Source organism: Ceratotherium simum, chromosome X (assembly GCF_057802395.1).
Source record: "Ceratotherium simum simum isolate JZ-2026a chromosome X, ASM5780239v1, whole genome shotgun sequence".
In the NCBI taxonomy this organism is placed as follows: Eukaryota; Metazoa; Chordata; class Mammalia; order Perissodactyla; family Rhinocerotidae; genus Ceratotherium; species Ceratotherium simum.
In genome coordinates this window covers 43,305,096-43,315,280 of record NC_141940.1, presented here as the reverse complement: position 1 = coordinate 43,315,280, position 10,185 = coordinate 43,305,096, and the positions used below count along the sequence as shown (strand labels likewise).

Genomic DNA, 10,185 nt, shown 5'->3' with positions numbered 1-10,185 from the left:
CAACAGGAACATAATTTTGGAAGTGAAAAGCTCATGGCAAAGCCGTCACATTTTCAAAAGCAGAACTGTGGACCCGTAGGAAAAAACACTATTTTACTAAGTCACTTAATTTCTATTATGCTAATTGTCGCTGCTTCAAAATCCCAGTGTTTGCTGGTATAAAATACAAACGTTTTTCCAAACTTTTCTTGTACACTGGTCTCATATAGATCATATTATGTGAAAATTCATGTTAAGAAACCTAATCCACTAGGATATTTTTCTTCTGCTAGGTGTGTTTTGCCTTTGTAAATTCAGTAATCAAATACAAGCATTAGTAAAACAATGTTGAAACTGTACCATATAGGCTGTGAAGACTGGAAGTGCAAGGGTGAGTGACACATAGGAAATCTAGGAAGGGGAGAGGAAAAATGGGGTTTGATGTTGAACACCAGGAGGGGAAATGACTACATGTAATTATGCATCTCAGAGAGTGATTGAGGAAAAAGGACACCTAATGAGCAATCATGGTCTAATAGTGTCAATTATCGAAAAGACAAACTAAGGGGAAAGGGCTTTACTGCTTAAATAACAAATTATAAGTAACAACCCTGGGAAAATAGTATTAACAGGACAAACGTACCCCACTCAAACTTTTTTTCAACGTTCCTTGTATTATAGAATTCATTGAAAAACATAAGCGAGAACCCAAACACAGTCTAGAAATAACTGAATCAAAAAGTTCAAGAAACAATACCTGTTCCAGGCTCCCTAGAATCTGAAGTTACTACTATAACTCCTTTAGATTTGATTCTGTTCTTCCCAAGCCTGTAATCTCTTGTTTTTGAAAACACAGAACTTCATAACTGGCACATCAGCAGCGTGGGGATGATAGGAGCCTCCAGTCAAAGCACCTCAAACAGCACTCAGCCTGAATTAGCCACTAAAGGACCTGCAGCCACTGATTCACAGCCACTTGTTCAAAGTGCGATCAAGCGTCTTGGGATGAAAAACTAAGAGTCTTCCTGGGTTATTCAGCCTTGGAAATTGAGGGGTAAATCCATATGATTCATTACCTGCTGTTGGTTTTTTTGTGTAATCAGTTGAGTGGCTTTAATTATGATGTTAAGGATGTGAATACAGACCTGTGTTGGACATATCTCCTGTATCTTCCACCGAATAAGAGAACAGTGGCACCAGTAATTAGTATTGAAATGATTCCCTCTGACCCGACCCTGTATTTTTCTGCAGGCTATTTGAATCTTTTTGTTTGGTTTTGTTTTTCCCTCCAAGCACACGGGCCTGACAAAATCAAACCCACCTCACTAACTTGGTGAAAGTTAATGATGAAAACCCAGCTAAGTAGACTGGGGCCAATAAAGTGGAGTCGGTCCTGATTCCTGATCCATCATCGTTACCCAGCTCTTTGATTATGGCTTGTCACTCCTGGATGAGAGGAAAAGGAGTATAGGGTGAAGAAGGAGAAAGTCTGGCTATATTTATAGGGTCACTTACACTTCTTTTTTTGGACGATAAATGGAAGGGAAAATGTGAAAATCCTCCAATTCAAAACACTAAAAAGTACTTGACAGAATTATTATAAATATTACCTCAATGCTCAGCTGCGTGTGAAAAGTGAAAGAAATTAATAGACCACTGAGGCTTTTTATAATTGTGGATGCTAGAATGATTACACCCTTGATGAAAAACTGGATTGTTCCTAATGGGAAAGGAAGATGCCAAAGGAAATTCTCTTCCATGTGTTTGATTTTGGGTGGGGGAAAAAAAGTCTCTTTGAGAATTTTTAATCACACGAGTGCCCTCTTGGAGCTTTGGGGTTCATATTAACAGTATCAACATGGTCCAATTCGTTCCCTGTTGCAAACCCAGACATATGGCAAATGCAAAGCTAGTCCTTTCTGGAGGGGCCTAACCTTAATTGAAGCTTTTTCAAGATTCCTACAGATAAAGCCCTCCTAAACAAACACATCATAATCCAAAAACAAACCACTCTCAGCAAAATCAAACAATAAACCAAAATGGAAATATCCAAAGAATTATCACCATATACCATCTATAAAAACTGTGTTTACCATGTTTATATATATGGCAACGTAGAAAAAACATAAGGAAGAAAAAGCTAGTTATAAAAAAAAAAAAAAACACCAAATGATTTTTCTAAACTTGAAAATTGTAACCACTAGAAGAAATTATACAGAAATGATAAACAGCAGTTAAGACATAGCTGGATATAGAATTGGTGATCTAGATGATAGGTGGAAGAAATAATACAGAGTAACTCCTAGGGAGATAAAAAGAAAAAGGATTAAAGTGAGGCAAAGAGACATAAGGAATGGAGTCAAAAGGTATTAAGTACATCTCCTAGGCAATCCAGAGGTGGAAAATTGGATCACATTTGGAAAAATAGTATTCAAAGAGAAATGGCTGGTAATTTCCCAGAACTTAGGGAAGCCATGAATTCCTAGACTCGGGAGGCACCCTTGGATATATTATCCTTAAAGCTAAAAACAATGACAGCATAGAGGGCATACTAGTAGACAAAAAGACACATTGCCTAGAAAGGGAGGACAAATAATGTGACAGCAAACCTCTTCTCTCAACCAATGGACGCTAAAAGCAAGTGGTGAGAGAAAATAACCGTCAACCGAGAGTTGTATATCGAGCTAAAGTATCATTTAATCATGAGGCTGTAATAGACATGAAGATGGACCACCCAGAACAGCCCTCAAGGACAGACTTGCTGCTCTGGCTACTGTGAGTGCAGTCAGCTGGCAGTCCTCAGCCATTAGTCACTTTAGGAGTTACCTCAGCTGCAGAGAGCTGCCTTACCCAAGGTCAGGGACTTCCCATGATGGCCACATCCAATGTCTGATCAAGGAGAGGCTATATATAAGTTGCTCATCCCTTTCCCAGGTGTTAATTCCGATTAAATGTCCTGCACACTTAACATCCATGCCAATGCTGTCTCCCTTAAGATCTCAACTCAGAAACAAAGACATTTCAGAAAAGTGAAAACTCATAGTGTTTACACCAACTGACACCATGTTAAAGGACCTTCTAAAGAATGTAACTTAGGGGGCCGGCCCCATGGCTTAGCGGTTAAGTGCGCGAGCTCCGCTACTGGCCGCCCGGGTTTGGATCCCGGGCGTGCACCAACGCACCGCTTGTCCGGCCATGCTGAGGCAGCGTCCCACATACAGCAACTAGAAGGATGTGCAACTATGACATACAACTATCTACTGGGGCTTTGGGGAGAAGAAAGGAAAAAAAGGAGGAGGATTGCCAATAGATGTTAGCTCAGGGCCAGTCTTCCTCGGCAAAAAGAGGAGGATTGGCATGGATGTTAGCTCAGGGCTGATCTTCTTCACCAAAAACAAAAAAAAAGAAGAAGAAGAATGTAACAGGAAGAAGGGAAAAGATCAGAACAAGTTGCTCTGAGATGCGTGTAGGAATTGTAATAGAATAAATTAGCAAATAGAGGTAAATGAAATCAAGGACCATATAAACCAGTTGTAATAATGATTATAGCTACTTTGAAGAATCCAGTAATCAAGATATAACTAAATAGTGTAACTATACATCACTTGGATGATGAGCGTCCAGCGAGAGCAGCTCATGCTCTGCTCTTCACTGGCTCAGCCAGTGAGGGACTGCCAACCCCTAAGCCACAGACTTTGGCCCAAAGAGTGGGAAGGTGATGCAAGATGAACCAGTAAGAGCGTTCTTGGGAGGTTCAGCCTTGGTGATTGTGGAGGAAGTTGGTGTGGTTCCTTCTCTTTTGTTTTTTTATTTGCTGGCTTGCTTTTAATTCACGGTAATGAGGATATGAGTTCAGAGACTGTAGTGGACATGTCTCTTGTCCATTCCATCAAAATAAGGGGAGGATTTGATCACTAATATTGCAATTGGGATTTTTGAATCCTCATTTGTAAATGGGACTTTTCAGAAACCAGAATAGCAAGTTTTCCTCACTGGTTTTACCATCACCTTACATTTTCTAGTAATAAAAATGATCTTTTTTCCCTTCGTGATTGGAACAATTTTATTAGCAGCAGAATTGGCTGTTCCTTGAGTGTCCAAGAGGAAACAACTTTGGAAGTCTGACCATTTGGGATGAAAGCACGTTGATGACGCCCATTTCTTCAAGTCTCCTTAAGTCCTTTGTTTCTTCAATTTTCTATAATTATTTATATAAACATGTTTAGGAAACGCCTTACGCTGCATTATCATAGATTTTTGAAAGGTATGTGCTTTTAATGTTAAAGTATTTCCCTTTTATTGATTCCCTTTCTCTCACTATGGCAGTTTCTTAGAGAATGCGGGTAATGGCATTTTTAAACTGACAGCTCTTGTATTTATTCATCAGTTCAAGTACATGGGGGTATTGTGGGGACCCAAGTAGTGGTAAGAAAACAATTGTATATTTGGCACATGTTAACTATTTTTAGTATTTTTATAAGTATCCCCATTTCGCTTTATGTTCTGTCTTTGGAGTGGTTTTGCCATTCCCTTTTTTTTTTCCTGATTCACTGCGAGTTTTGATAGGAACTGGAGGCAGTAGCTGGTCAAGCGTGTCCCATGATTTCCAGGAGCGCTGTGCTGGCCACGTCAGACAGTTCCTGCTCAAGCCACAGTGGCTCAGCCCTCGAAAGAGTAGATTCTGGGTTCAAGGACAAGGGCCCCAAAGTGGCCAGACTCACTGCGATGGTGGTATGGACTTGGGTTGTGGAGGTCAGACTGTTAAGGCACTGAAACTGAAATCTCTACCACTTAGGTGCTTTTGGTGAAGTCTTTTCAAAGGTCTCGTACCGTAGGCATCAATCAGCCGTTGTTGTCAGTTAACGTTTTGCCCTATGGGGCACCTGTCAAAGATTTTGTGCTGGAGGTCACAGGAAGCTTAGAGTTCGCCAGATTCCTATTCTGATTGGTTGAGGTGATGCCAAGTATCCAATCACCTGACAAGGCGTGGCTTAGTGACAGGCGACCCTGCATTGCACTTTATCCAATCAGATATGGAGCTTGCCCATGTCGTCAGAGAGTGCCGTGCTATAAAAGGGCCACCGGCACTCAGCAGTCGCCATTGTCCTTCCTTCCAAGCTTTCGCGGAGCTGCCTGTGACATGGCTGAGCCTGTCTCTGAGACATCTGAGGAAAGCCTGCGCACGAAAGAGCCCACGGAAGCCGACCCGAAGAGCCTGAAGCAGAAGCAGCCAAGGCGCCGCCGCCGCCGCTGCTCCGACAGTTTCGCCGTCTATTTCCCCAGGGTTCTGAAGCGGGTTCACGAGGGCCTGAGCCTTTCTCGAGAGACCGTGAGCGTCATGGATTCGTTCGTGAAGGACATCTTCGAGCGCATCGCCGACGAGGCCGCGCGCCTGGTCTGCTCCACCAAGCGCTCCACCATGTCCTCCAGAGAGATCCAGACCGCCGTGCGCCTGCTGCTGCCGGGGGAGATTGGCAAGCACGCGGTGTCTGAGGCCACCAAGGCCGTCATTAGGTACACCAGCCGCCGATGAGCTGCCTCAGGACCGCCTGAGCATCGCAACCCAAAGGCTCTTTTCAGAGCCACCTCACTTGACGGGAAAAGAGCTGTAGCTCTAAAAAGAGGGACCTACTCTAGTTTTGTGTGTGTGTGTGTGTGTGTGTGTGTGTGTGTGTGTGTGTGAGGAAAATCAGCCCTGAGCTAACATTCATGCCAGTCCTCCTCTTTTTGCTGAGGAAGACCGGCCCTGAGCTGACATCCATTGCCAATCCTCCTCCTTTTTCCCCCCTTTTCTCCCCAAAGCCCCAGTTGACAGTTGAATGTCATAGTTACACATCCTTCTAGTTGCTGTTTATGGGGCGCTCCCTCAGCATGGCCAGGCAGGCAGTGCGTGAGTTCACGCCCGGGATCCAACCGGGGGCGCCAGTAGTGGAGCGCACGCACTTAACTGCTAAGCCACGGGGCCGGCCCAAGGTAGTTCCCATTTATTGATTCCCTTTCTCTCACTATGGCAGTTTCTTAGAGAATTCGGGTAATGGTATTTTTAAACTGACAGCTCTTGTATTTATTCATCAGTTCAAGTACATGGGGGTATTTTGGGGACCCAAGTAGTGGTAAGAAAACAATTGTATATTTGGTACATGTTAACTATTTTTAGTATTTTTATAAGTATCCCCATTTCGCTTTATGTTCTGTCTTTGGAGTGGTTTTGCCATTCCCTTTTTTTTTTCCTGATTCACTGCGAGTTTTGATAGGAACTGGAGGCAGTAGCTGGTCAAGCGTGTCCCATGATTTCCAGGAGCACTCTTCTGGCCACGTCAGACAGTTCCTGCTCAAGCCACAGTGGCTCAGCCCTCGAAAGAGTAGATTCTGGGTTCAAGGACAAGGGCCCCAAAGTGGCCAGACTCACTGCGATGGTGGTATGGACTTGGGTTGTGGAGGTCAGACTGTTAAGGCACTGAAACTGAAATCTCTACCACTTAGGTGCTTTTGGTGAAGTCTTTTCAAAGGTCTCGTACCGTAGGCATCAATCAGCCGTTGTTGTCAGTTAACGTTTTGCCCTATGGGGCACCTGTCAAAGATTTTGTGCTGGAGGTCACAGGAAGCTTAGAGTTCGCCAGATTCCTATTCTGATTGGTTGAGGTGATGCCAAGTATCCAATCACCTGACAAGGCGTGGCTTAGTGACAGGCGACCCTGCATTGCACTTTATCCAATCAGATATGGAGCTTGCCCATGTCGTCAGAGAGTGCCGTGCTATAAAAGGGCCACCGGCACTCAGCAGTCGCCATTGTCCTTCCTTCCAAGCTTTCGCGGAGCTGCCTGTGACATGGCTGAGCCTGTCTCTGAGACATCTGAGGAAAGCCTGCGCACGAAAGAGCCCACGGAAGCCGACGTGAAGAGCCTGAAGCAGAAGCAGCCAAGGCGCCGCCGCCGCCGCCGCTGCTCCGACAGTTTCGCCGTCTATTTCCCCAGGGTTCTGAAGCGGGTTCACGAGGGCCTGAGCCTTTCTCAGGAGACCGTGAGCGTCATGGATTCGTTCGTGAAGGACATCTTCGAGCGCATCGCCGACGAGGCCGCGCGCCTGGTCTGCTCCACCAAGCGCTCCACCATGTCCTCCAGAGAGATCCAGACCGCCGTGCGCCTGCTGCTGCCGGGGGAGATTGGCAAGCACGCGGTGTCTGAGGCCACCAAGGCCGTCATTAGGTACACCAGCCGCCGATGAGCTGCCTCAGGACCGCCTGAGCATCGCAACCCAAAGGCTCTTTTCAGAGCCACCTCGCTTGACGGGAAAAGAGCTGTAGCTCTAAAAAGAGGGATCTACTCTAGCAGGTGGATCTTGTGGCATTCTGCTGATATTTAAAGCATTTTTTTAAGCAATATTAAAGATTATAAACTGTAGTATATGTGTGGTCATATTTATTACATGGAAAATAGGTGATTTTCCATAACCATATTGTATTAAGTAGCTTTTATAAACGTCATTTTTATTTGTTTTTGTTTTTGTTTTTGGTGTACCTTTATAGGGATTTGTGAGTTGAAAATTGTTTTCATAGTAATTTTTTAAAGCGTTTTCATTATCCTGGGCCAGCCCTGATGGCCTAGTGGTTAAAGTTCAGTACTCTTACTGTTTCAGTGGCCTGAATTCAGTTCCCCAGGTGTGGAACCACACCACCTGCCTGTCACTTGCCGTGCTGTGGTGGCAGCTCACATAGTAGAACTAGAAGGACATACAACTATCTACTGGGGCTTTGGGGAGGAAAAAAAAAAACATTTTCACTCTAATTCTTGCAAGATTGTACAGTGGAATTATCCAGGGGGTTTTTATGCTGATATGGCAACATATAATGTGAAAAAGATGAGAAAAGAATCAGTACACCCCTAATACACTTCTCTACATATCCTGTATCAGAAATTCACTTAACTACATAAACTAGGACCCAAACAGTACAGACATAGCTAAATAAAGATTCCAAAAAACAATTCACTTTTCCAATTACCTGATTTCTGAAATTACTGTTTCAGTTCATTCAGATTTATCCCTTTCTGTTCTTTTCCAGTTGATAATCTTACCGCTTTAATACACAATCCATCATGGCTTGCACTCATTCGTGGATAATGGGACTGTCTAATGAGAGCAGCTCAAACCCCACTTTCCAGTGGCATAGTCAATGAAGGACTGGCAGCCCATGAGCTACAGCCATTGTCCCAGAATGTGATGGAGTGACTAAGGCTGAACCAATAACAGCCTTCCTGTGGTAATAAGCACGGAGTTTGAGGAGGAAGTAGATGTGATTCTTTGACTCTTTTTGTTTGTTTCCTTTTTGGTTTTTTTGTTTGTTTGTTTTTTGCAGGGACAGATTCACCCTGAACTAACATCTGTTGCCAATCTTCCTCTTTTTTTCCCTCCCCAAAGCCCCAGTGCATGGTTGTATATCCTAGTTGTAAGTCCTTCTAGATCTTAAATGTGAGCTGCTGCCACAGCGTGGCAACTGACAGACAGGTGGTATGGTTCGGCCACCTGGAAGCAAACCCTGGGTCCCCAAAGCAGTAAGAGTGCCGAACTTGAACCACTAGGCCATCAGGGCTGGCTCTCCTTTTTTTTTTTAATCATGACGATTTAAGGATACCCTCCAGAGCTGGTATTGGGATGTGTCTCTAGCCTCTTATACCAATTTAAGAACTGTATGGTCAGGACTTAAGAGAACTAAAATGACTCCTTCCTTTTCCTCAAGTGATTTGAATGTTAATGTTTGTGATATTGAAAAGGTAATTTAGGGCCAGCCCTGTGGCTTGGTGGTTAAGTGCGCGTGCTGCGATGCTGGCGGCCCGGGTTCGGATCCCGGGTGCGCATCAAGGCACCACTTCTCCGTTCATCCTGAGGCCGAGTCCCACATACAGCAACTAGAAGGATGTGCAGCTACGACAAACAACTATCCACTGGAGCTTTGGGGGGGAAAAAATAAAATAAATAAAATCTTTAAAAAAAAAAAAAAAAAGAAAAGGTAATTTAATTTCCAGTGTATCTGCTTCTTTGCCAATGGCTTTTTATTGGTTTCATCTTCCTGTAAGTATATTGAAAAAAACTGAGTAGTTGGTGATTTGCTAATTGCTCTACTCTTTATTTCGTATCTAATTTCCTGCACGTTTGGAGAGAGAATACACTGTGGGCTTTCAATTCTTTATATATATTAGGATTTGTGTTAGAGCCCAATAGATCATTGCATTTGTTAATTGTTTCATTTGTATTTTTAAAATAAGTTGTTATAACCCTTGTGATTTGGATGTAGAAACTGCTAAAGGATGACACTCTGGGCCAAATAATGAGACAAAAGCTAGATAAACTACAAAACTCAAAAACTTTCTTGAGCCCATCAGAAGAGGGATAGACTTTCCCTGGAAAGATCCACACTCAGAGTATTCCACCTTTGACAGAGGTCGAGTTGCTCAAAAGGAAATTGAGGGGGCCGGCCCCATGGCTTAGCAGTTAAGTGCGTGCGCTCCACTACTGGCGGCCTGGGTTCGGATCCCGGGTGCGCACCGACGCACCGCTTCTCTGGCCATGCTGAGGCCGCGTCCCACATACAGCAACTAGAAAGATGTGCAACTATGACATACATCTATCTACTGGGGCTTTGGGGGGAAAAAAAGGAGGAGGATTGGCAATAGATGTTGGCTCAGAGCTGGTCTTCCTCACAAAAAAAAAAAAGGAAATTGAGGGTAGGTCAAAATACTAGAGAGAGCTTCACTAAGTATCGCAAGCATGAAGGGGGCTGATGTTATCTCCAGACAACATCGATCCCCTTGCGATCAATAGAGATAGGATTTAGGACCAATAAGCCCCTTATCAAGTTCATTACTTATTACTATTCTGGAGTATTGGAAAATTCGTGTAAAAGGATTTGAAAAAAGAACTTGCTGCACAAGTTGCCGAGAATAACTACCACGAAATCAAGTGCAGCATAAACCTCTCTGAGGTGCCTAGTAATTGCTGCACCCACGTGAAACAAAATTTTGGATGCCAAAGGCTGTACGCAGAGCCGCATGCCTTGTCAGAGAAACAACTTTGGACCAGTTCAAAAAAAGTGCACTTCACTAAGTCACATAATTTCTGTCATGCTAACGGCTGCTGCTTCAAAATGCCAGTGTTTGTCAGTATGACACAGAGTTGTATTCCCAAAGTTATTCTTGCATGCTGGTCTCCTAG

General features: G+C 43.8%; 2 pseudogenes; both read left to right on the top strand.

Moving 5' to 3' along the window:
* The first annotated feature begins 5,119 nt into the window (after positions 1–5,119).
* On the top strand, positions 5,120–5,536 carry LOC147911844 (late histone H2B.L4 pseudogene; annotated as a pseudogene).
* A 1,271-nt stretch (positions 5,537–6,807) lies between these two features.
* LOC101394802 (late histone H2B.L4 pseudogene) lies at positions 6,808–7,326 on the top strand (annotated as a pseudogene).
* Positions 7,327–10,185: the final 2,859 nt, after the last annotated feature.